This window comes from Bos javanicus, chromosome 13 (assembly GCF_032452875.1).
Source record: "Bos javanicus breed banteng chromosome 13, ARS-OSU_banteng_1.0, whole genome shotgun sequence".
Lineage (NCBI taxonomy): Eukaryota > Metazoa > Chordata > Mammalia > Artiodactyla > Bovidae > Bos > Bos javanicus.
The window spans coordinates 78,600,921-78,627,420 of NC_083880.1; the positions used below are offsets into that span (position 1 = coordinate 78,600,921).

Sequence of the window (26,500 nt, forward strand, 5' to 3'; positions counted from 1 at the left end):
TGGGCTCTGGTGTGGGCAGGGGGCATCAGAGGCCCTCAGGGGACCAGCCTACTGCACGGCCTCCCAGCTGCTCCATCTTGCCAAGAGCCCCTGCAGCTCTTGGGAGCCGGGAAGGAAGACAGACAGACAAACTCCCTTCAGCAGCCCCCGCCCTGCGCCGGCCTGGGGCCCGGGTGCAAGGAGAAGAGACTTGACTGAAGCATCTTCGTCTCAACCGGCTTCTGATAACTCGGCCGCTGGGGTAGCTAACTTCCATTCCAGCCAGTTACAGCCAGTGGGGCCCACTGATGGTCTTTATAGCCTTTCCTGGAGTCAGCATGACAAGGAAAACTAAGTGAGCTACAGGCCTCTTTCAACACTAGCAGCCGGGTATCACGGTTGGGGGGTGCAAGAAGGAAAGAAAAGTCACTTTTTCCCCCCCACTTTGAGCTCATCCACAGAACACGAGCCTGGGCGGCCAACATGCTGGTGTTGAGAAAAGCTGTTCTCAAGCGGAACTGATTGGCAACAGAAATGGAATTTTCCCCCCAAGAAAAGTATAAACACACTTTCTCCCTGGGAATTACCCTTCGGAATAGGTATTCCAGACGTGTGTGTGCAACGGCCCAAGCACAGCCGTCAGCCTCACGTGGATGAGGCCAGAGACCAGTGCTGGTCACCACTCATCCCGGACAGTCTCTCTGGCCATAAGATGGTCACCAAGGTCAATGGCCAAACCAGCCCAGCCTGGAGTGGACACCTGCCCTCCTGTGGCCCAGCCCCTGCTTGCTTCCCCAAGAGTTGCCACTGGCTTTGGGGCCCCTCAGGGCTTCCCTGGTGGCTCAGCTGGTAAAGAATCTGCCTGCAATGCGGGAGACCTGGGTTCGATCCCTGGGTTGGGAAGATCCCCTGGAGAAGGGAAAGGCTACCCACTCCAGTATTCTGGCCTGGAGAATTCCATGGACTATATAGTCCATGGGGTCACAAAGAGCAGGACACGACTGAGTGACTTCCATTTGGGGGGCCACCTCATGTCCAGATTCACCGACACTGGTTTGGGTGGAATTGATTCCCACTCAGCTCCAAGGATGAGCCTTGTCGGTTCCTTACACCAATGAGAGGATTCCAGGGATGCTTCAGGAATGAGCACACAACCCAACAGGAAACACCACGGCAGGAGAAGAACCATGGAAGGCTTCACGCGGCTTCTGGAAGAGAGCGCTCTTGCATTCTAGAGGTGCAGAGAGGTGGAGTAATTTGCCCAGAGTCACACAGCACATTGACAAGGGATCCAGGATTTGAACCCAAATCTGGAGGACTGAGGCCTTCCCTGGGGGCTCAGTGGTAAAGACTCTGCTGGTCAACGCAGAAGCAAGCGAATATTTCCATAAGACTTAACCGAGTGCGTGCTATGGGATAGATACAGCACTGAACAAAACAGGAACAAAAAGAGAGAGAGAATCCTGCCCTCAGGAAACTCACATTTTTATTTTAAAAAATAATCGTGTCTGTTTGGCGGTGTTGGGTCTTTGTTGCTGCGCTCCAGCTTTCTCCAGTTGCAGCGAGCAGGGGTTACCCTCTAGTTGCGGCGTGCGGCCTTCTCATTGCTGCGGCTTCTCTTGTTGCTGAGTTTTGGTAGTCGAGGCTGCCCGGCTCGAGGGCACAGGCTCAGGAGTCATGGCGCACGGGCTTAGTTGCTCCGCGGCAGGTGGGATCTTCCAGGATCAGGGAGCAAACCCGTGTCTCCTGCATTGGCAGGTGGATTCTTTACTGCGGAGCCACCAGGGAAGCCCCTCCAGCAGAAGATATTTTGAAAAAGAAAAATAATGTATCATGTGTTAGATGATGGCAAGAGGTACGGAGGGAGCCATGTGGCGATCTGGAGAATGAGTGTCCCAGGCAGAGGGGGCGGCAAGGGCAAAGGGCAAAGGGCAAAGGTCCTGAGGCCACACTGTGCTCAGGACTGTACTCGGCAGCGAGTTCAGTGACGGGGCGGGCAGGGGAGATGAGGTCCAGGTTCTGTGGGGCCTGGCGGCTGTGGTTAGGACTGCCAGGCCGCGGGGAGGAGGTGCCCTGAGCAGAGGAGGGGCGGGATCCGATCTCCTTTGAACAAGACCCCGCTGGCTGCAGGTGCAGAACAGACCGTCAGAGAGGCAGGTGGAGCGGCAGAGACATCAGGGAGGAGGTGACCGTGGCTGCGGGGGCAGAGGGGAGCGGTCAGCTTCCAGAGACAGGCGGACGGTGGGGCCAAGAATGTCCTTAAACTGAGAAATGGAAGCGGCTGGGCTCTATTTGTGTGTTCGGCGGTCAAGAAAGTTCCAGGGGCTTCCCTGGTGGTCCGGTGCTTAAGAACGCGCCTTGCGGGGCAGGGGACACAGGTTCAGTGCCTGTTTGGGGAGCTAAGATCCCACATGCAGCGCCCACGAGCCACAACAAAAGCAGCCAAGACCCAACGCAGCCAAATTAACTAGTTTAAAAAAGAGTTCTGCATGCCCCAGCAAAGACTGAAGATCCTGCAAGCTGTAGGCTGCAGCTGAGACCCACACAACCAGATAAATAATAAAAATATATTAAAAAAATTTTAATAGAAAATCTGAGACCTGATGTGAAAACAGAGATATGGTTGTCACCATAGCTCCCCTCTCACAGTCCTCCTGGGGGCAGGTGTGGAAAGCTTTAGGTCTTCCTGTGCTAACAGGAAAAACACCCAAGGTGTATCATCAAGTGAAAAAAGAAAGATGCAGAATAAAATGTAAGAATGATCTCATTTTTGAAAATTAAAATTACATATGTGAGTGAATATAGGCTTCCCAGGAGGTGCAGTGGTAAAGAATCCACCTGCAATGCAGGGAACTCGGGTTCAATCCCTGGGTCAGGAAGGTCCCTGGGAGGAGGAAATGGCAAACCCACTCCAGTATTCTTGCCTGGAGAATCCCCATGGACAGAGGAGCCTGGGGGCTACAATCCATGGGGGTCACAAAGAGTCGGACACGACTGAGCAACTAACACACACACACACACACACACGCATGTGAGTGAATTGAACGGTCTGGAAAAGGTTGCCTGGAGTGGGACCCACTGAGATTTAAACTCAGGATTGCTGTTCCTACATGCAAAATTAAAATTAAAAAAAAACAAACAAACTGGTTTTAGCTCTTTTTAAAATTGCTGCGGGCAGGGCTCACTTCCTGCCATCCGAGCCTCGCTTCTCTGAGCCGGCCAGTGTCCCCACCTGGGCCTCCTCCTTGGCCGGGACTCTAAGAAGGCGGAGCAGGGGAATGAGAAATATTTTCCTCTCGTGCTTGCTGGCCTGGGAGACTGGAAAGAGCCCACCTGGCTCCGAGGCTTTCTAAAAATAGAAGGTGGTCTGAACTTCCCTACAGGTTTGGCTTAGCTGTTCCTCCTCCGCGATCCAAGACGCCGTTTTGATTAGAGAATCGTGTATTGTGCATTAACAACAAGGATGGAAGGAGTGAGACCTGAAATGGGGTGGGATTTCCACGGAGCTGCCCCCGAGGCGACCTGGAAACACCCCACAGACTTGGGAGGGCATGAATGAGGGAACCAAGGGACACGGGGAGCGGGACCTTCCTGCTGCCGGAGCTGGGCCCCTGGAGGCAGCTGGTGCCAGCGACACCCTCTGCCCCTCCCAGTCTCTGCATCCATTCCAGTGCTTAGGGCAGGAGAGAGGAGTTTGGCTGGTGGTTTGCTTGAGGCCAGAGGAAGAAGCAGAGGAACTGTATCCAAGGCCCGCTGCCTGGAGTTTGAATCCCTCTGGGTGAGAGCTGAGCACAGTCTCTCAGGATGGTCCATAAGATTTCTAAGACCCTGGGCACAAGCTGTGGTGGGGCCAGCGGTGTGTGGGTAAAGGTTTTAACAACCAGTTTTCCGGGGGAAAGTGTATGTGTGTAAGCACATGCACACGTGTGTAAAATCTATGCATTTACACACACTCTCGAACACATATATACCCAGGTTTGCTGTAGATTGTATTGACACAAAGGCTGTGTAACAGACAACTTACAGATAAACATAAAATGTACGATGACCCCCTTTCCGTAAATTTCATTTCCTCAAGTGATTCACACAGGATGTTGTTATCGATTTTTGCCCCTCAACTCTTGTATCTATTGTCAACCTATGGTTATAATTGACGAGCGACTGTAGTTCCTTCCAGAACGCAGGCTGATATCTGCTTTCACGCTAAGGAGTGAGAAAAAAGGATACAGCAGAGAGCAGGTCGGCGCTTTCCTGGCTTGTCCACAAAGTGAGCAACTTCCTCGGTTTTGGGTGCTATTCCCACTGCACCAAGCAGAGAGACAACACACGTCTGTGTTCAATCTGCATCAACCTTTTCTCCTTTCCTTTGTCTAGGTCACTTTGTCTGTTGAGCTAGATAATCAACAAAACAATAAATCAAGCCCTGAGTTGTACTGTTTGCGATTTCTCTTGGTGTCATTCCTCCCACCCATGGCTGACTTCAGGCTACCAACCTGAAGTCGCAAAAAAATTGGAATCAGGAAGAGATCTGCAATAGTGCACTGGATATTTCCACCAGACAGACACACAGGATGTAAATATCCCCAGGAACACCAGTATCAGTAACCAGGTAGCTTTTTTAAAAATGGAAAGTGATGAGTTTTGAGTACCTACGCCCTTTGTTTTTAATATCATGTATTTAATTATAAATCTACATAGTTTAATTTTTAATAATGGTTCTGTTTACCAATGAGTTCACCAAGTTCCTAAAAATCTGACAACTGGTTTTCACGAGTAGGTCCAAGCTGGCTCCAGCACACCACGTGCAAGGGCCACACAGCTGAGAACGTCCCTGGCGGGGCAGGAACCCACAGCAGGTCAGGCACTAAGCAGTGGAGTCTGGCCCCACCAGATGGGTGTTGGCAACAGAGTTGCCCAGGTGGTGTTACTGGTAAAGACTCTGCCTGCAGGAGATGCAAGAGTTGAGGGTTCAATCTCTGGGTCTGAAAGATTCCCATACTCCTGGGAATGGCAGGAAATTGCAACCCACTGGTATTCTTGCCTCAAGAGTCCCATGGACAGAGAAGCCTGGCGGGCTACACTCCATGGGGTTGCAAAAAGTCAGACACGATTGAGCAACTGAACGCACACCTTTCTGAAGCTTGTGGATACCCAGGGCTGTTCTCACTGACAGCATTCACTTCTTCAAGCTCGTCCGAATTCCAGCCTCCTCCAGCGCATTCCCTGATGCGCTGGGGGATTCACAGGGAGGTTTTCCTCCTCTTTAAGCTTGTGTCTCACCCGCATTTAGAACTTGAGTGCTCTGACTCTCTCCAGCCAGAGTCACAGCATTTTAGAGTTGCAAAGAGATTGTAAAGATTTCCTAAAATAATCCTTTTGTTTTACAGATGGGAGAAAGCGAGTCACTAGCTCAAAGTTGCAAAGGAAAAAAAAAGAAGAAATCAAGGGCAGAACTGCATAGGGTGGCCAACCATCTGGGTTTGCCCAGGACTGAGGGGAATCTCCTGGGACAAGCTGGTCACTCTTGAGCAAGGACCGCCAGTCAGGTCTCCAGTCAAGCCCAGGGCAGAGGGCTTGGGCCAGACCCAGAAAGAAAGGAGTGAGTACACAGCTGCGATGGGGTGGAATTTTCCAAGAGAAGAAGAAAGAGGAGGCCACAACTGGGTGCTGGGACTTCCAGCTCTGCCCAGATGCCGGACACCCAAGGGACTTCCCACCTGCCACGGCCTGGCCGTGGATTTCCCAGCCCTCGTTGATGTAATATGCTTCCTCCTTGTAGGTGCCAGAGAGACACTCGCTGGCTTTATCTGCATCTTATCTCTCGGCTGCTGCTATCACAGCTGCAGGGATGCATATGCAAATAGCCTCGATGATGTGAATACGTGATTCCCCCAAGGGAGGCATGTGGAAAGCACTGTATGTGTTTCACAATTCTGTTTGGGCCAGAGGAGCAGTGGGAGCCCAGAATGATTCGAAACAGATTTTTGAAAAGGCAAAACAAAATTGGAACACAACCTCATACAGACATGTGCCACCGTCCCCACCCCCAGCTCTCTCCACCCCTGCCTGACATTAACCCTCTTCTCTCACGGCCCCAGGAGCCTCCTGTAATAGGACAGCAAATACCGCAAGGGGCATCAGGCCCTCTGCATTCAAGCCAGGAGTCCCTGCCCATCCCCGGGCTGACAGACCCTCCCAAGAGTCAAAGGCTGCTCGGCCTATGGCTTCGCCTGTCCAGTCCCTCTGCCTGCCTCCTATACACAACACTTCCTCTCCTCCTTCACTTCTGCTTTCTGGGATCATCACAGACTCAGAGAATACAGAGGACACAAGTCCCAACTACTCCTGGAAGTGCAGAGCTTAGCAAGAGGCAAGTTAGAAAGATCGAGATCTGATTCCCATCTCTGCTGCCAACCAGCTGCGTGACCTCGGGCAAGTCACTTCATTTCTCTGAGTCTCCCTTTGTCAGTGTACGATGAGGCTAATAGTAATAAGAATCTCTATCCCGCCCTGGGGCTGGAGGGGATTGTCCAAGCTGAAGCTTCATCAATGCTTGGCGCAGCGCCTGGCGCAGCAGACCCACAAAACATAGAAGTCATAGGGAATTCCCTGGCATCCAGCGGTTAGGACTCTGTACTTCCACTGAAAGGGCCCAGGGTTCAATCTCTGGACGGGGAACTAAGATCCTGCAAGCCTGCCGCACAGTCAAAAACAAGAATAATAAAAATAGTAGTCATAGTAAGACCCCCTTAAAGACGACTTCCTTCAACCACCCATTCTAGGGATGGACAAAGGGAGGCCCGGAGTGGGGGAAAGAACTTGCCCAAGGCCACACAGCGAGGTCCTCCTACGATCCCATCTCAGTCTCAGGGCTCGCGGAGCTCCAGGTGGGATGTACTGGACACGCCGCTCTCCCACCCCAGAGTCTGGTCCACACTCACCACCCGGCAGGTCCGAACATTCTCTGCCAGAGTCGCCCCGTCCCCCTGGAGGAAGCTCGACTTTCTTTATCGCTGAGACGAGCGAGCGGCGGCTCCCACCGGCGCGGGGCTCAGGAGACGAGGCAGTGTGCTCGGAACATGGCCTTGGAGGACCCCTCGGCCCGGCCTCCCTCGCGGGGCCGGCGCTCCCCGGGCTCGGATAGAGCGACCGGGCTCTTATCGGGCCCGGTCAGGGTGCAGGCGGCCGCGGAGCGGGGTTCCAGGAAGCCCGCCTGGGGCCCCCCGGCCGGCCCGGTCCCCCCCGGATGCCGCCTGCGGCTCTGGCCGCGGCCGATCGCCCGTCGGTGTCACTCTGAGCTCCGCCGGGGAGAGTCCCATGCTGGCCCCCAGCAGGCGGGGCCCCCACCCCTCACGGCCCGGCCCTCACTCCCATCTTGGCAAGGGGGCCGGGGGAAGGCAGCTAATTTCAAGTCTGCACGGCGTTTGTGGTCGTGTCCTGAACTCTCCACGATTAATCACCGGAGCATCTGATTTCTGCTTGGCCTCGGAGGGGGGTGTGGGGATGCCTGGAAGTTTCTGCTTACTCATTCGGCACCAGCTTCGGTGCTAATCGCAAACAGACCCGACGCAGGCTCCCCCTCCCGCTCTCTCCTCGTCCCCCTCACCTTGCCACTTTCGGTCCCCCCACCCAGTCTCTCTCCTTTCTCCCCTCTTTCCCGTCAGTCCCCCTCCCCCGCCTCTGTCCCGGATCCGACCCTGCGCACTGCCCATCCCCGGGTCCAGCTTCCCGCCTCAAGCCTCATCCCCCTTCACACCTCCCACTTCCCCCGGGGTGGGAATTAGCTTGGCCTTTTCCCTTCACGTCTTTGCACTTAGTGGTCAGCCTCTTTTCCTTCCTCTTTTCCTTATTTACAACCTAATGATTTCAGGGTTTGGCCCCCGCCCCCCCCCCCCCCCCGTTACACGTATGTGGAATTCCTATGAACTTGGCAGTGTCTGACAGTCAAGAGTGGGGTCCAGACACGATCCACGGCTGGTTTGGTCACCTGGGTGCCTCGGTTTGGGATCCTGCTCAGGGATGGACCTGGGAACAAAGCCCCCACTGACGCTACCACGGAGACCGCCCCCTCACACCGTCCCCACCCCTGTGGTGCCTCCCAGCCTGTAACACCTAGAGATGAATTTCTCTCTGCACCCCTTTGCTCCCTGCAACCCTGCAGCCACTGCAGACAAGATACCGGGAATAAACAACCTCAAAGAAGAGAAACTGACACCCCTCTCCACACACAGATAGTCTGACGGGTAATTTGGCGATAACTTCGAAAACCAGAAATAAGCATAGACTGCCAGCCAGAACATCACTTAATGCACATCCATAAGGAGGCGTGCACATTGACGTCTGCTTAAAAAAGAAAAAAAACGTTTATCATAAGAAACATCAGAAATATCCATCCAAAAAAAAAAGACTGATTAAATGGATGTGCAAGAATCCAAGGCAGGGATTTAAAGGGTGAGCTGCATCTGTATGTTACAATGGAGATAGGTCTTCAAGACGTATTAGTGAGTGAAAAGGGGATCAGAATGGTACAGTCAATAAATATAATCTTGGTTGTGCAACCCTCCGCCCTTACACACACATAAAATGAAACGCTATGGAAACACATATAAAGCCAGGAAAATAGTCTGGAAGAATATACACTTCACTGAGTCATTACCTCTGGGAAAGGGGAGAGGCAAATTTTAAGGGTGGTGCTCATACCTGTAGTAGCTTCATTTCAAAAAGTGAGATGGATTTATCAATTATCTCTGTCCCAACCAGAGATATGGGGTGCCCAGCAACACGGCACCCCATACTCGGAGAAAATTTCATCCATACATTGGCCTCCTTGGACTAACTCAAAGAATTCTGCAATCTGTCAGCCAAGAACTAAATGTCAGCCCTGAGGAGTGAACCCAGAGATTCTGCAAACGGTCTGCTTTGATCACCTCTCCCAGGTGGCACTAGTGGTAAAGAATCTGCCTGCCAACGCGGGAGATGTAAGAGATGCGGGTTCAATCCCTGGGTCAGGTAGACCCCCTGGAGGAGGGCATGGCAACCCACTCCAGTATGCTTGCCTGGAGAATCCCGCGGAGAGGAGCCTGGTGGGCCACAGTCCACGTGGTCACAGAGTCAGACACGACTGCGGCAACTTAGCATACACTCACGCAGTCAGGTGTTGGGACCCAGAGCTGAAAGTGACTTTCCACCGAGTAAAATTCCTTAAGAGCCAGGGAGCTGTCCGAATTACTCCGGAGCGGGCTTTGGTCTCCCAGAAAGGAGGCCAGCAGATCTCTATCTGAAAGCAAAGTGCTGGATTGGAAAGTGATGACTTGGGTTCAGGAAACAATGTCACCTACTCTAAGTCATGAAACACTAAAACCAGTGTGAAGCCTTCTAAAGGAATGAGCGTGAATGAGTTCAGACGTTTCACCGAGACAAGGGCTGCTGAGAAGCCCAGTTTCGGTTCAGCCCTCCAGCTCACCGACCACTCACACCAGCCGTCTCACACACGACGGGCAAGCAGGCCTGAGGCCACGCAAGGGGTTTCCTTCCCATGGGCTGTGACACGATGGAATCCTCCAGAAAGCTCTCTATGCCCCCCTTGTCCAGGGCCTGCAGGCTTTGGGGATTCAGCTGGGGCATTACTATGAAGAAGACAGATGATGTCCCCACAGCCCTGGGCCAGTGAAGGCTCCAGCCCCTCCGCCTTGTCCTCCAGGGCAGAAAGGAGCCCCCAGGTTGGGAAGCCTGCAGCCTCAGACTTGGAGTTTCTAACCACGTGAGGGTGGCAGTTCCCAAGGGGAGGCTCACACGGGGCAGTGACTGAGATGACTCCGGGCGGCACCCAGAGTGGGCATGGAGCAGTCCCACTGACTCTACAGTGCCGATGTCATTTCACTTCCGAGGCAATTCTCTTGGCGTCCCATTTGGCCTGGGAGAGTCTCCGCTTCGTGCTCACCCATCTCTAACACCTCTGCCCTCTACTAACATCCCCTTTTGGACCAAGAGAAAGCTGCCTCGAGCGTAAGCCAGTCACGAGCCAACAGCGTCCAGCTAGAATCCTGTTTGCCAACTGAGCGTGGTTTTCCACTGTCTTTCATTTTCCTATTTTTGACTTTTTTAAGTTTAAAAGGGAGTCCATTAGATAAGGGAAAATCTAACAAAACCTTAATAAGACACAGATGTCAGTTAATAATGCTGCATCAACACTGGCTCGTTAGTTATGACAAATGAACACAGCAGTGTAAGACAGCAACAAGGGGGACAGCTAGAAATTGGGTGCAAACTATGTAAGTCTCTGTACCATCTTCGCAACTTTTCTGAGAATTTCAAACTAGCCTACGATTGAGAGTTGAGTGGTGATCATACTGTAATGTGTAGAAATACCGAAGCATTGTGTCGTATAACAGGAACTAACATGACGTTGTAAGTCAATTACACTTCAAGAAACGGACAAAGTCATAGAAAAAAGGTCCGGTTTGTGGATACCAGAGGTAGGGGTTTGGGGGAGGGAGGAATTGGATGAAGGTGGTCAAGAGGTACAAGCTTCCAGTTGTAAGATAAATAAGGGGGCTCCCCTGGTGGCTCAGTGGTAAAGAATCCATCTGTCAAGGCAGAAGACACAGGTTCGATCTCTGATCCCGGAAGATCCCACATGCTGTGCAGCACCTAAGTTCACGTGTCCTCCAGAGCACAGGCTCTGGAGCCCGGGAGACGCGACTATAGACGCCCACGAGCCCTAGAGCCGGTGCTCCTCAACTAGAGACCCTTAAAAAAAAAAGATAAATAAGTCCTAGGGATGTGACGTAGAACACAATTAATATAATCACCACTGCTGTACGTTCCTGGGAAGGTTGTTAAGAGAGTGAATCCTCGGAGTTCTCATCACAAGCAAAAAAGTATTTTTTTTTAATTTTTCTTTATTTTGTATTTATATGAGGTGATGAATGCTCACTGGAGTTATTGCGTCATTATTTAATGATGTATGTAGGTCAAATCTTATGCTGTGTACCTTAAACTTATACGATGCTATGTGTAAATTACATCTCAATAAAACTGAAAGACAAACAAGTAAATAAAATTGAAAGTTCATTTAAATATGTTTTATGAACCCAAGGGCTTCCCTGGTGGCTTAGCTGGTAAAGAATCTGCCTGCAAGGCAGGAGACCCGGGTTCGATCGTTGGGTCAGGAAGAGCCCCTGGAGAAGGAAACGGTCACCCGCTCCAGTATCCTTGCCAGGAGCATTCTATGGACAGAGGAGCCTGGTGGGCTACAGTCCATGGGGTTGCAAAGAGTTGGACCTGACTGAGTGACTAACACTATGAACTCAGAAAAAAAGTGTTAGGTGATAAAGTAAATCGATGGAAAGGAAAATATTTAGTACACAAGGGCCCAGGTGGCAAATGGATATGACCAGGTTGCCAAGGTGGTGCTGAGTTACTGGCATTTAGGAGACCCTGGGCTCAGAGGTAGTCTGGCAGGGAGACCTATGATGACTCTAAAGGACCCTCCCAAGTCACTGAGTGACCACACTCCTCCCCGTTGCCCCAGAATCCCCTCTGCATCCCCCCACAGGCACCCACCTTCCAGGGTGTCAAACCATTTCTCCAAAGTCCCAACCCCTCTGAGTCAGCAGGGCAGGTGCTCTCACCCCACATGCCAGGCTGAGGCTTTCAGGGACAGAGATGAAGAAGGAGGAAACGTTCCAGTGGGAGACAGACATGCAAATGGAAACCTATACTGCCAAGTGCTCATTTCAGCCCGGGTAGCAAGTACCAGGTGGGCAGGGCATCGAGGCAGGGCCCTTCCTAGCCCGCCGCCCTCCTTGAGAATGAAGGGGACGCCCAGGGAAGTGTCACCAGGGCAGGATGAGTCAACGGAAAGGTTACCGATCCTTCTAGAGAACCTGTTTTCCAGCCCTGGGGGAATGTCAGAGCTGTGCCCTGGAGGCCCCGCAGCGCCTGGGACTCTACCCCTCTCCTCCTCAGCAACCCCGCCCCGTCCCTCTCCTGTGGTTCCCCCAGCAGAACTCTCACCCCTGGGCCATCTCCCCCTGCCCTCCTGGATTTTACCTGGTTGATACCTTAACCGTTAACCTGCTGGAACCCCCTAAGGAGCCACATTCTCCAAAACGTTCTCTGAAGCCCTAGTCTGTCGGGGAGTCCCTCTGCCCAGCAGCCCCGCTGCCTCATCACGGCAGAGCCGGGTGAGCACACAGGCCCCGGTGTCCGGTCCTGGCTCCTCTCCTTCGCACGTGAGTGACCTCGGGCAAGTCACCTGACGTCTCCGTTTCCTCATCTGTAAAATGGGAATAACTCTACAGAGCCTCATGGGTTGTTGTAGGATTAGACGAGACAAAATCTTGTTGCTCAGTCTTATGGGCCAGAGGATGGGGCATCACCTGGGAGCCTGTTAGTACAGAGCCCCAGGCCTCACCCCCAACCCTCTGAACCAGAGTCACAGGATCCCAAAGTGATTCACACGCACTTTAATACTGAGACGCACTGAAACATTATCTGTAAAGTGTGTAGGCCCTGCCGGGCGTGCAGCCGGCTCCTGTTGCATAGACGTGGTTGTCGTTGTCAATAGCATCTCCTTCTTCCCTGGCTGCCTCGCACACCATTGCACACTCAGAGGCCAGAGCAGAGAAGGGACTTTATGAATGATGGCTGGATCAAGTTCTTTTGTCTAATTTTCATGGAAAAGCCCGCCTGGAACCCAGGAGCCTCACTCCTAGCTGAGCTTTTTTGAACTCACCCCTTTCCTTTGCAGACACAGGGAACGGAGTCTGGGATGGTGAAAGGGTCTCCCGTTCGGAAAGGCATGGGGGTGAGCTGGACGGGAGGAAATTCGTCCCACTTGGTAAAACCCGTCATTTTCCTGCAGGTCGTAGGATCACAGCTCTCCTCTTTTATCAAGCCTTTGGCACCAAAGAGAACATCCAATTGCTGATTCTTCCTGGAGGTAAATATTCCGATCTGTCATTGTGCAAGTGTCTTCTCCTCTCCCATCTTGACTCAGAGTCCAGGTCCTGGCACCTCCGGACCACAGTGACAGGCTCAATGGATTCATCAGCTAGAGGCTGGCTCTCTAGAGCTGGGCAAGGCTCTGAAATGACAGGTTCCCCCTCTGGCCTTGGCCAGGCCATAAAGCTTGCTTCAGCGGAGGAATGAATCCACCCTAAAAATCCGGGCGCCTTATCAGTTGGGGGGATTAGCAAAGGCCTTGTCCTGACCTGAAGGAAAATCCCGGACACCCTCCACACTCCCTGAGGGACCCTCCGGAGTCAAATATTTTCCGAACCAACTCCAGTTAAGTAAATACTTCTCCGCACGTGAGTGCCCACGGGGCTTCTCGGAGGACCTGACATTCTCCACTTGGTGACTGTCATTTCCTTACAAACACAACCTTGGAAGCAGCCTTCGCATTCCCCGAATGACTTCCCCAGCTGCGGAATTCTGCGTTTCTCCTGGAGTTCAGGGTTGTGGCTTTAGTTTGCACTTTTATGACAACATCCTGTAAATGCGTCTTGTATAATTTGATAAGAAAACCTTCCCCACCGCACCCCCCACCCCAATGCGTGTCTTTCTTTGCCACAGATTTCTAGTAAACTCTTCACAAGAAACACGCAGCCTAAATTGAACCCTGATGCTTGGGGGACTAAGGGGGTGCCTTCTTCAAAGCAATTCTTTACAGCCCAGCAGTTTACATGGTGCTGGAAACAATGGGCTTAAGCGCACAATTTATTTGGATTGGCTGGTTTCGTGCTGGTTGGAATCTGCTTTGGGGGGAAAACAAACCCTGCATGTGTTTAGATTTATAATTTATACTGAAAGCACAAATACCTCGTAATAGGGCCGCAGTGAGAGGCGGTTATGAACAAAAGTAACCACACAAGGAGGCTTTGCTGTCTCACAGATACATTAAGAGAGATCGCACGCTGCTTTTTAGTGAAGCCACCTCTCCTTTTCCATCCCCATCCCCTCCCCCTCCCCCACCCCGAGACACATCTTTAGTAGGAGCCGTAGAACATCTACCTGACCTGGCTCCTCCCCAGCTGTCTGGGGTGGTGACTGTCCCATGCCCACTCTGAGTGCTTTGCAATGCTTTCCTTACTCCATCCTCACCACACTCTTCCGGGCATCACGATCCCCATGTTAAGAAGTGGAAACTGAGGCACAGGAAGGTGAAGTCGCTTCCCGAGGTCACATAGCAGGCAAGTGACAAAGCCAGGATTCTAACTCACGGAGTCTTGGTCCAGAATCAGTGCTCTCCACCCTGAGGTCCTTTTGCAGTACAATCTGCAGAACTAGCCAGAATGCTCCATTAACTTGACTTTTTATTGCAGTTGAGTTGGAAGAGAAACAAGGCAAATGGCAGGAAAATAAAATGAGATCATGACTTCACCAAAGCAAAATTGAGATCCTGCTCCCCAGATGAAACCAAAAAAAGTCTGGAAAAGAACAGATTCAACATAATCTCCTCCATCTTTTCCAACTCTGTCTCCAGGACCAGACAGGGAGATGCCACATTTGGAGGGGAGACTCAGGGTCCCTGAGGACCCTCCATCAACAAGAAAGACCCAGAGCTGCCCTGTAGATTCCAGAACAAGGAACTGGAAGAGTGTCCTCCAGAGAGATTGCCGTGGTGGATTGCTACATTATGCGTCCCGGTGAACGTGCCCCCTGGATCCAGAGCCCCTGTGATGAACTGCTGTAGCCACATGAATCCGTGACCTGCTTTGACCAACAGATCACGGCAGAGGTGATGGCTGCGCAGCTTGGGAAGCAGCCTTCGCCTCGCACCTTCTGTCTTTGCCTTCACCTTCTTGGACCCTCGAATGGTGAAGAGGCCCGGGTTAGCCTCCTAGAAGATGGATGTCCATGTGAACGAGAACCACGGCACCCAAGCTAACACCAGATCACTACCGGGTGCCTGAGTGTGGCCACCTGGACCCTCAAGTCCTCATCAAACTGTCAGATGACTGTGGTCACGAGAGGCCAGTACAGCCACCAGATTGCCAACCCACAGAATCATAAGACACAACCAGCTCTCCGTTACACGCAGCCACGAAGGTTTGGGGTGGTTTGTTATACAACCGCTAGAGCTCAAATAATTATTAACACAGTTAAAACGAAGGTTCCCTATTGAAACCACAGCTATAAAGAGGACTTCAGCATGACCCGGGATGACGGCACTTTCTGGAGGATTTACCAAAACACCTCGTGCTGTGTCCTCAGCTCATTCATTAGGACGTCGGAAGCCCAATTGTGCTTTTGCTTTTATTTGCTCATTAAATATTTGACCACTGTTTCCCACATAAAAGGAAGAACTATCTTTAGCACTGAGGACACAGATAAATTTGGCACAATAATGTCTTCTAAGAAGTCCCAGGACAACAAAGGAGGCAGACAGGAGCACTATTGTATTCGTGCAGCAAATATTTGCATACCAGGCACGAGTTAAGGGCTGGGGATACAATGATAGGAAAGTCTCAAGTCCAGACCTCATGGAGTTAGAGTCCAGCTGAGAGGCGGACATGAATAGAAAGAAAACGGATAAATGTACACTTGCAAATGGTCTTAAATATGTTAAATACAGTGAAGAAGTAGCAGAAGCTAGAAAGGTTCTCTTGAGGAAGCACCTTCCAAGTTGGACTTGAGGGACTTCCCTGGTGGTCTGGTGGTTAAGAATTTGCTTTGCAATGTGGGGGACTCAGGTTCAGTCTGGTCAGGGAACTAGGATCCCACGTGCTACAGAGCAGCTCAGCCCACGTGCCACAGCTAGCGAGTCCGTGCACCGCAACAAAAGATCCAGCAGGTTGCAGCGAAGATCTTGTGTGCCTCAGCTAAGACCTAACACAGCCAAATACATAAATAAATATTTTTTAAAACAAGAATAGGTGAAGCACGTGGTCAAAGGGTGGAGGAAGAACGTTTCAGCCCGAGGCAAGAGTATATCCTGGTGGTTCTTCCCAGGAACAGTTCGGTCAACCTAGAAAACAACTCTATTTTACATTTAAACACAGACTGGTTTTTGCTTGGTTTAAACACACACTGTACTTTCCTGAAACGCAGCGACCGTGTAAACTGAGAGAAGACTGAGCTGGACTCTGCGTGGGCGCTCCCATTGGTCATTCTTCTGGAGCATCAGTACTGGCAGCATCTCCACTCACCGTGCTGGTGGCACACGAGGGGTCAACACCCCACACCTCGCTCTACCTGCGTGTGCAGCCGTCACCTTCACAGAGCGTCCACCTGTTCAGTTCAAGCCCCTGGCTACTTCACTGGGACTTCCAGCACTATAATACATATAACTTTCTTATAAATTACTTTTCACTTATTCTCCTCTGTTTTAGAGTTTGAGAATTACCTCTATGTGTTTTCACTCTATAAGCAGGTTATACTATTTGTGAATTTCATTTCAGGATAGACAATGAGACACTGGGTCTGATTAAGGTTAGAATCACAGGCACCTTTAAGATCTTCCATTTGGTGGTCTTGGTGGCTCACTGGTAAGGAATCTGCCTGTCAATGCAGGGGACATGGGTTTGATCCCTGGTCCGGGAAAATCCTACAGGCGTCAGAGGTTAGAGCCTGGAGACCCAGGAGCAGAGTGGTACCAGATGAGACTAGGGTAGGATGTGGGGAGATAAGAATCCTCAGACACCGCTGGGGGGAAGGGAGATGGTAGAGTCCAGCAGTCCCTCGAAGGTGAAACTTGGAAAGTCATCCGAATGAGCATTCTACTCCCAGGCATATGCTCTACAAAATATAAGGTCAGCCAAACACCTGAAATATTGATGCAAATATTCTGGAATTAAATAGTGGTGACAATTGTACAACTCTGTTAATATAATAAAAACAAAAAAATATACTGAATTGTATACTTTAAAGGGGTGAGTTTTATGGTGTTTGAATTACATCTCAAATAAAACAAAAGGACAAGCTTCAGAGATAGACAGGGTTGCCCCATTCAAGGCACCACAGTCTGTCACTGAGGGTTTTAGGCAGCACTAACTACTACATGGATCACGGCCTCGTTGTGGCGAAGGGGCTTGTGTAAATCGCTGAAGCTATGAGCCATGTCATGCAGGGCCACCCAAGACAGATGGGTCATCGCGAAGAGTTCTGACAAAACGTGGTCCCCTGGAGAAGGAAATGGCAACCCACTCCTGTACTCTTGGCTTCCCAAGTGGCTCAGTGGTAAAGAACCTGCCTGCCAATGCAGGATCTCCTGCAAGAGATGCGGGTTCAATCCCTGGGTCGGGAAGATCCCCTGGAGAAGGAAATGGCAACCCACTCCAGTATTCCTGCCTGAGAAATCCCATGGACAGAGGAGCCTGGTAGGGCTACAGTTCATGGGGTCGCAAAGGAGTCGGGCACGACGGACTGACTAACACTTTACTGTATTCTTGCCTGGAGAACCCCGTGGACGTGTGAAAAGCAGAAAGATATGATGCCCAAGGATGAGCACCCCTCTCCAGGTCATAGGATGTCCAATATGCTCCTGGGGAGGAGAAGGGCAATTACTAGGAGCTCCAGGAAGAAGGAGGTGGCCGGGCCAAAGTGGAAACAACGTCAGCTCAGTTGATGTGTCTGATGGTGAAAGTCAAGTCCGATAAGACGGTTAGACGGCATCACCAATTCAATGGACAGGAATTGGAGCAAACTCTGGGAGACAGTAGAGGACAGAGGAGCCTGGCAAGCTACAGTCCACGGGGTCACAAAGAGTTGGACGTGACTTAGCGAACGAGCAACGAAAAAATGACAGTATAGGTGTGCATTTGAGAACGATATCTGGTGAAGAGTGGACGGGAGATGGGCAAAGGTAGATGGCCTTTCTTTTTCAAGATTTATTTATTTGGTTTACTTTTGGCTATGTGGGGTCTTTGTGGCGCGTGTAGGCTTTCTCTAGTTGTGAGAACAGGGGCTACCCTCTAGTTGCAGCTCGTGAGCATCTCGTCGAGGTGGCTTCTCCTGTTGGGACGCATGGGCTCTAGGGGCGTGGGCTCGGTAGTTGCGATGCAGGGGCTTAGTTGTTCTGAGGCACACGGGATCCTCCCGGACCAGGGATCAGAGCTGTGCTCCCTGCATTGGCAGGCAGATTCTTCACCAGTAGACCACCAGGGATGTTCAAAGACGAATGGTTTTGGAGCTGAGGAGGAGTCGGGTATCTGGAGTCACACCTGGCTTGGGACCTGAGCAAACTGAGGAGTCAGAACCCCTCTTGGGGGTGCTGGAATCTGCCATGTTGACAGCCGTTTTCTAGAATGGCCATCACAGAGGCAAAATCATGCTTGAGGAGACAAGAGCTAGGAGAAATTGCGTCTGACTGGTGGCATCTGGGAAGGTGTTTTGGAAGAGGTGGTCTTTGAGCAGAACATTGCAGTTGGTTTAGGGCAGGCTAAGCCATGAAATTAAAAGACGCTTACTCCTTGGAAGGAAAGTTATGACCAACCTAGAGAGCATATTCAAAAGCAGAGACACTACTTTGCCAACAAAGGTCCGTCTAGTCAAGGCTATGGTTTTCCCCGTGGTCATGTATGGATGTGAGAGTTGGACTGTGAAGAAAGCTGAGTGCCGAAGAATTGATGCTTTTGAACTGTGGTGTTGGAGAAGACTCTTGAAGTCCCTTGGACTGCAAGGAGATCCAACCAGTCCATTCTGAAGGAGATCGGTCCTGGGTGTTCTTTGGAAGGACTGATGCTAAAGCTGAAACTCCAGTACTTTGGCCACCTCATGTGAAGAGTTGACTCATTGGAAAAGAGTCTGATGCTGGGAGGGATTGGGGGCAGGAGGAGAAGGGGACGACAGAGGAGGAGAAGGGGATGACAGAGGATGAGATGGCTGGATAGCATCACTGACTCGATGGACGTGATTCTGAGTGAACTCCGGGAGTTGGTGATGGACAGGGAGGCCTGGTGTGCTGCAATTCATGGGGTCGCAAAGAGTCAGACACGACTGAGCGACTGAACTGAACTGAAGGTTCTAAGAGTCTTCTAGGAAGAAGGGCTCATATAACCAAAGGTATGGATCCCAGCAGTGCCCAGGTTTGACAGAGCTCTGTTTAGCTCAATCAGAAGAACAAAAATTATGGTAATGTATTAGTCAGGGGTCTCCAGAGAAATAGAACCAGTAGGAGATAGATAGATAGATGATAGATATACAAGAGGAGATTTATGGCAGAAATTGGTTTATGTGACTATGGAGACCAGGAAGTCCCTTGATCTGTCCTCTATAAGCTGGAGAACCAGGAAAGCTGGTGATATAATTCTGCCTGAGTCCAAAGACTGGGGGCTTCCCAAGGGGCTCAGTGGTAAAGAATCTGCCTGCAGTGCAGGAGACCCTGGTTCAATCCCTGGGTTAGAAAGATCCCCTGGACAAGGAAATGGCAACCCACTCCGTATTCTTGCCTGGAGAATCCCATGGACAGAGGAGCCTGGCGGGCTACAATCCATGGGGTCACAAAGAGTCAGACATGAGTGAGTGACTAACATGTACATTTACATACCAAAGGCCTGAGGACAGGCGAGCTGGCGGGGCTCATCTCAACCTGAGTCTGAAGGCCAGAGGACCAGGAGCACCTGTGACCAAGGACAAAGGAAGATGGGTGTTCCAGCTCAAACCAGGGGGACAAATGCACCCTTCCTTCGCCATATTGTTCTATTCAGGCCTCAAAAGATTGGATGGTGCCCATTAGCATTGGTGAGGGTGATCATCTTTATCTTTACTCAGAGGACTGATTCAGATGGTAATCTCTTCCAGAAATATCCCCTAGATAATGTTTGGCCAGTTATCTGGGAATCCATTAGTCCATCACATTGATTCACCAGGAGTCCACTCCTTTGTCAGCCTGTATCTCCCATCGCCCACATGCATCTCCCCAGAACCATTCTTCATGTCCTCATGGAGACGACAACTAGGTTTTTAACTCTGTCCAACACAATACAACTCTCCTGCCTCTAACCCAGAGTACACTGATAGGGGCCAGCAGAGTGTGTCCCCCTGTTTCTCAGAACTTCCCTGGGAGGCATTAACCCCTCTTCATAGGAGACTGAGATTGAAAGAGCTCGAAGGGGCTTCTCCCTAAAGTCCTCCAGCTAAGAAAGGGCTTTCTAACCTCAGGTTGATTTGGAGAAAAAAAAAAAAGATGCACCAGGTGGGTCAGGCCAACTTGTAGCACGTGGACTTTATTTTATAGGCAGTAAAGTCAGTCCTTCTCTTCCTGCGCCATGAAACTCACTCTTCTCTGTGTGTCTGCTTTGTATTACACATTCCAATCCCTCGCATCTTTCGATAACGTTTCCTTAAGGGAGAGATTGTGGTTGTTGTTTGGAAAATGTAATCCACCATAGCATAGGAGATGACTGAAGACTCCTGACACCTCTGTGCAGGGAGGTAGGGTGTGTATATTTCAGTGCCAGACGAACCATAACCTGTGAACGCTGTATCGGGAGTGATGACAGCTGTCTAATATCAAATAGCAGACGTGTGTTCTTTCTGCCACTTAAACTCCCTGGCTTTGCTCTGAGCAAAAAGTAACAAAAATAAATGCATATTTGCTGAATTTTTGTTGAATTCTATTTGGATTCCGACTGTTGAGATATAATCAGTTCTTTTATGTAATGGATTTTTAAAGTATATACTTGAATCTTTACCTTATGGTTTTTAGCAGCCATGGAAAAAGCCTTAAAATATTTTTAAAGAGAAAGAGGTGGGGCAGGAGGGAGGGATGTAAGATACAATTGTCAGAATTTAAGACCCAGTGCAAACAAACCTAGCTGGTGACAGACAGGAATTCTGAAAAGGCGGAAAATAAAAGGGGGATGGTGCAGCCACCAGCTTGCTTTCCACCTGAGTGTGTATGCAACCTGTGATAAGCAGAGGACGCTTGTCTGAAGGGCAAGGGTGTACCTCGGACTTCTGAGATCCTTCTGATGTGGTATGGAAAACAGATTGCATAGGTGCAAGGGCAGAAGCAGAGAAATCAGACTGGAGGCTACTGCAATAGTCCAAGCGAGAGATGATGGTGACGTAGTCCAGGGTAGGAGGTGTGCAGGTGATGAGAAGCGGTTGGTAACTGGATATACTTTGGAGACCAAGCCAGTAGGACTGGATGTGGGGTATGAGAGAAGCAGAGCAGTCAAGGATAATACCAATGGCCGTTTGGAAAACACAAGATCAAGGATGGGGTTGCATCTGCTGAGATGGAAGAAACTGTTTGATGAGAAGGGGATGGAGACATCAAGGGCTCAGTTTGGACCATGTCAATCTGAGATGCCTGCCTGCGTGTGTGCTCAGTCGCTCAGTTGTTTCTGGCTCTTTGAGACCTCATAGACTGTAACCCGCCAGGCTTCCCTGTCCATGGAATTTTCCAGGGAAGAATACTGGAGCAGGTTGCCATTTCCTCCTCCCAGGGGCTCTAACCATTCAGGGATCCAACCTGAGTCTCTTGCATCGGCAGGTGGACTCTTTACCACTGCGCCCCTTGGGATGCCTGTGCTGTGCTGTGCTTAGTTGCTGAGTTGTGTCCAACTCTTTGCAACCCCACGGACTGTAGCCCACCAGCTCCTCTGTCCATGGGATTCTCCAGGCAAGAATACTGAAGTGGGTTGCCATGCCCTCCTCCACGGGATCTTCTCAACCCAGAGATTGAACCTGCGTCTCTTATGTCTCCTGCATTAGCTCTTGGGCTTTCCAGGTGGTCCTAGTGGTAAAGATCTCACTTGTTAACGCAGGAGATGTTAGCGATCACCTGGGGAAAAGTCATAGAAAAGAGAGGTCCAAGAACAGAGCAGACACGAATGACCATCGAAACTTCCTTTCTGGGACTTCCCTGGTGGTCCAGTGGTGAAGAATCCACCTTCCAATGCAGAGGACTGGGTTCAATCCCTGGTCAGAGAACTAGTCCCGCATACCATAGGCAACCAAGCCCGCAAGCCACAACTAGAGAGAAGCCCGCAAGTAAGACCTGATGCAGCCAAAAATAAACAAACAAATATTAAAAAGAAGATGGTCAAGGATTAATAGGAATATAGGCTGCAAATTACATTTAAAAAAGAACTTCCACTCTAAAAATGAGAAATATAGACCTTGATTAATTTAGTCACCCATCTCTGGTCTCCTTCAGCCCAGTTAGGTTGGGAGGACAGTGGAAAGAGAACCGAATTTAGATTCAAAAGACCTGGCCCCTCTTCCTTACCGTGGACCTCGAACTCAGCACGTCACTTCTCCCAACCACTTCTGAAAACGTGGAAACACTGCTGCACAGGCGACTGTAAGGATCAGATGAGACGATGACGAGAGCGCCACAAACTGTAAAGTGCAGAAAACCCTGGTCACTCTTCACTTCTCCCTAAATGGCCCAAGTGCGGAAATTCTCATTTCGTCCTGGGCTGGTGCAAGCATATCATGGCTGTTCATTCACTCAACAAACAGTCCCTGACAGTCTCCTATGTGCCAGGAATTGGTCACCCAGCAGCAAAAGACACAGACCCTGACTTCACAAAGCTTCTTTTCTAGTCAAAGGGCATGATCATAACAGCCACCTGTTGTTGAATCTTACTTCTCTTGGAATCCTTGCATTTTTGTGTTCTGAAAAGTTTATTATTGTTTTTTAATTTTTGTATTTGTTTCTAAGAGGTGAGGAGAGATCATTTCAGATTTTAATTAACACTGCCTTCCCTAAGAAAGTACAGGTGTGTATAGAATCATTGCTATGTAATTTTTCTTTTTTTCCCCTTAATCATGTAACTTTATTCATAAATACACACAATGCAGACACAATATACTTATACATATACCCAAATAGCTATTTTGTATGTATTTTTCTTTTTAATGTTGATTTTTCAGTAATATGGGCTTTTCGTTAATTTATCAGATGAAAACAGCAGCGAGCGTTCCACTAGGGTATAAATGACAAAATGTAGTCTAAGAATTAAAGCAATTTACTACTAAGTGACTGAACGGTCCTCAAGGAGTGTCACTAAAACCGAGCAAGTGACTGAGCCTCAGGCTTATTCCTTTTTTTTGCAGGGGGGTGGGGTGGGGAACAGAGTCCTATACTGCCTGGTGTTTTAAGAGAAATTTAAAAATAATGACTCCACTCATCTTTCTAAAGTTGGACGTTAGCCAGGCACCACTGCCGTTCTTGACATTTCAAGGGACCCTCTCGACACACCCCTGGGGTATGAGGACCACCGTTGGGAAGCACAGTTAAGACACAAAGGGCTTGAAAGATTGGCATCACCACTTTCCGGCTATGTGACCTTAAGCAAGTCTCTATACTCCGCCGACTCCAACTTTCCCTGTCCCAAACAGGATAATGTGGGACTTCTCTGGCAGTCCAGTGGCTAATACTCTGCTCTTCTAATGTATGGGACGTGGGTTTCATCCCTGGTCAAGGAACTAAGATCCCACGTGTGACGCAGCCAAAAAAAAAAAACCAGGGGACAATAATATTTCCTATCTCCTGAGGGTAAATGACACCAGGCCCATAAAGGCCTTAGCTTTACACAGTCAGCTCTCCGGATATGGCAGCCAAAGGGGAGGGCTGGGGCCACCAGGCCCTGCTGAGCCCTGAGTGCTTTGCTAACAGAGGGGAGAGGGGTCACCCACCCACTGGGCTCCAGAGACACAGGTCAGATGGCTCTGGCTGTGACGCTCTGATTGGGGTTTCCCAGACCTGTCTGGATGCGGAGACTAGTCCTGGCAGGAGGTCGTGAGGGTCTGCCCCCAGGCGCTGCTGTGCGGCAACAGGGAAGGACCAATGTGTTAGATATTCTGAATCAGGCAACTACCTGGAAGCAGGGAGTGAGAGAGACAGAGGGTCTAAAATGAGGTTACGGTTCTAGATGGCCTGAGAACTCGTGATGCCATTAACAGAGACGGATTACACGGAAGATGGGGAAGTGAAGACAGACGATGATACTCAGGAGGCTGAAGGTTCAGAGAGGGATTAGATGGAAGGGAGTGTCCGTGGAATTTGGGGATGTGGCCGCTTCCCGTCCTTAAATAACCTCTTCAGAGCAGCTCTGCACTGGTGGAAAGTGAAAATGACTCTGACCTTAATGAAATCTAAACTCCAGGAGTAAATTAGCACCACGGGAGCATCTCACTAAGCTCCTCTCTGTGCTGAGAAGACTCCCACTCCAGCTCAGACAGTGCCCTCTGTTGGACGCAAATCCTGATCCTTTTATTAAATTCCTCAAGAGAAGGATAAGAGGAGGAAACCAACATTTCCTGGGAGCATCCCAAGCGTTTCCCATACATTATTCTGACTTTGTCATCATCATTACTCTGCAAGAGGGTTACCTCTTCCAAGGTGGGGAAACGGGTACAGAGAGGCCGGGAGAGGCGGGTACCGTGCCCCAAATCACAAAGTCAGAGCACAGCTGAGTTTGGAGGCCAGGTTCAGTCCCTCGCCCACTCTACTCAGCTGTCCCTGTACACAGTAAGAGTGATTTGGTGCAACAGAAATCAGATATTCCTCCGAGAGAGGCTGCAAAGGTACCTCAAGTCACAATCCCTTTCTTAAGGGTCTTAAGACTCAGTCTTAAGGATCGAGGTTCAAATTTGACGTGAACTTAAGTATTCAAAGCTTTTACTCCTGGTTCTGTGCAGGACACACCTCCAGTGAAGGTAAATGGCCATCGGGGGTGGTCAAAGGTTGATGAAAACTCTGCAGCCTCCCTGGAAAGAGAAGCAGGAGGCTGTCTTCAGTCACATGTGACCTCGACCAGGCTCTGCCCATCGTTTCAGCCCCTTGATCCGCATAAAGAGGGATGAGTCCAGCCGCACTTCTTTCAACTCTATAATCTGTTGATGACGCGTACTATCTTTCAGGAGGATGAACTTGGCAGTACCTACAACATTTCAAGTGTGCACACCCACTGATAGACCTGCTGGAATCTATCCTAGAGGAGCACACGCCTCAGTGCACAGGACACAAGCACAGAAAGTTCACTGCAACTGAGTAAGCATGACCTAAGGGCGGCCATCACAAGGCTCCCTAAATAAGGCATGACGTACCCACACGGAGCTAAAGCACAGTCAGCGGAAAAGAATGGGGAAGGCACGAAAGTGGTAAGTGGAAGTATCAACAACGAGATATGTTGTTGAGTGAAACAAGCAAGACTTGTAAAAATATGTATAATGTGTGTGTGTATATATATATAATCCCTGATGGCTCAGGAGGAAAGAATCAGCCTGCCAATGCAGGAGACCTGGGTTTGATACCTGGGTTAGGAGATCCCCTGGAGAAGGAAATGGCAACTCACTCCAGCACTCTTGCCTGGGAAATCCCATGGACAGAGGAGCCTGGCGGGCTACAGCCCACGGGGTCACAGAGAATCAGATACGACTTAGTGACTAAACAACAGCAACTGGGCCCATTCTTAAATGTATGTGTGAACAATGAAAGAGCGAAAAGACAAGGTAAGAGGGAGACATTTTCCCCCTCCAAAAGGCTTGACTATAAAAAAATTATTTTTATACGATTTTTAAAGGTGACTCTCCATTTACAGTGATTACAAAATACTGGCTCTATTCCCCGTGTTGCACGGCACGTGCTTGAGCCTCCCTGACACCCGTAGCTGGTGCCCCCACTCTCCCCCACACTGCCCGCTCCACTGCACCCGCTGCTTTGTCGTCTACATCCTGAGTCGGCTTGTTATGCTATGGCCACCGGTTTGTTGCACTTTTTTTTTCGTCCACTATTCCTAAGACATGGCTGCATCTAGCACTTTGTGCTCCAGCTCCACCCCACAATCTGAAGCCGCAGACAACGGGACGCGTGGGGACATTCAAGATGGAGATCCCGATTCTCAAGACTGCTTCTGTTAGTCGTATGATTGAACCCTCTGGGTTCCTGCAAAATGATTTATGTCCCTCTCTTCGGGGAATCGCAGACCCATGAAGACATTTGTCACCCCGGATTGTGAGTCTGCCCTCAAGCACAAGTCTACTGAAAATGTGGGCTATTGAATCTTACCCTAAAAAACTGGGCTGTAGGGACTTCCCTGGTGGTTCAGTGGCTAAGACTTTGCGCTCATCACACCGGGGGCCTGGGTTCAATCCCTGGTGAGGGAACTAGATCCTACAACTCAAGAAGTCATGTGCCACATACTAAGATCTGGCACAGCCAGATAAATAAATATAAAAATAAATTAATTAAATAAAAAAACCAGGGCTTAAAAAACTGGGGCTTGTTCTTCACATGTCGCTGGTATTTTTAGAGTTCATTTATTTTCACGTAGATCATTCTTACCCTATTTTTACAAAAGGGCCCATCCGTGACAATGGGGAAATCTTTGAAAAACAGACCCTTCGGCACTCCTGTTTGAAAAGCACGGGGTCCCCGGAAAGAAGGCAGTTGTCTAAAGGACAGCAGGCTCTTCCAGTTCGCTGTATGAATGAGCGCATCATCGAGTGACGGATGGTAGGAGGGACGAAGAGGAAGCCACAGGAAGTGCCCGGGATGCAGGTTCCTCATTTAGGGCGGGTGCTTAGGACTTCCAAGTTCCTGGCCACTAGATCT

At 50.1% G+C, this 26,500-nt stretch overlaps 1 protein-coding gene across 2 annotated transcripts in view; it reads right to left on the minus strand.

The window, feature by feature from the left end:
* The window catches only part of RIPOR3 (RIPOR family member 3), a 71,776-nt gene extending 64,186 nt beyond the window's left edge, over positions 1-7,590 (minus strand). For both annotated transcript variants that reach the window (XM_061437950.1, XM_061437947.1), the window contains exon 1: positions 6,921-7,590. The gene's annotated coding sequence lies outside the window, so the exon portion shown is untranslated. The remainder of the gene's footprint in view (positions 1-6,920) is intronic.
* Between the last annotated feature and the right edge of the window lie 18,910 nt (positions 7,591-26,500).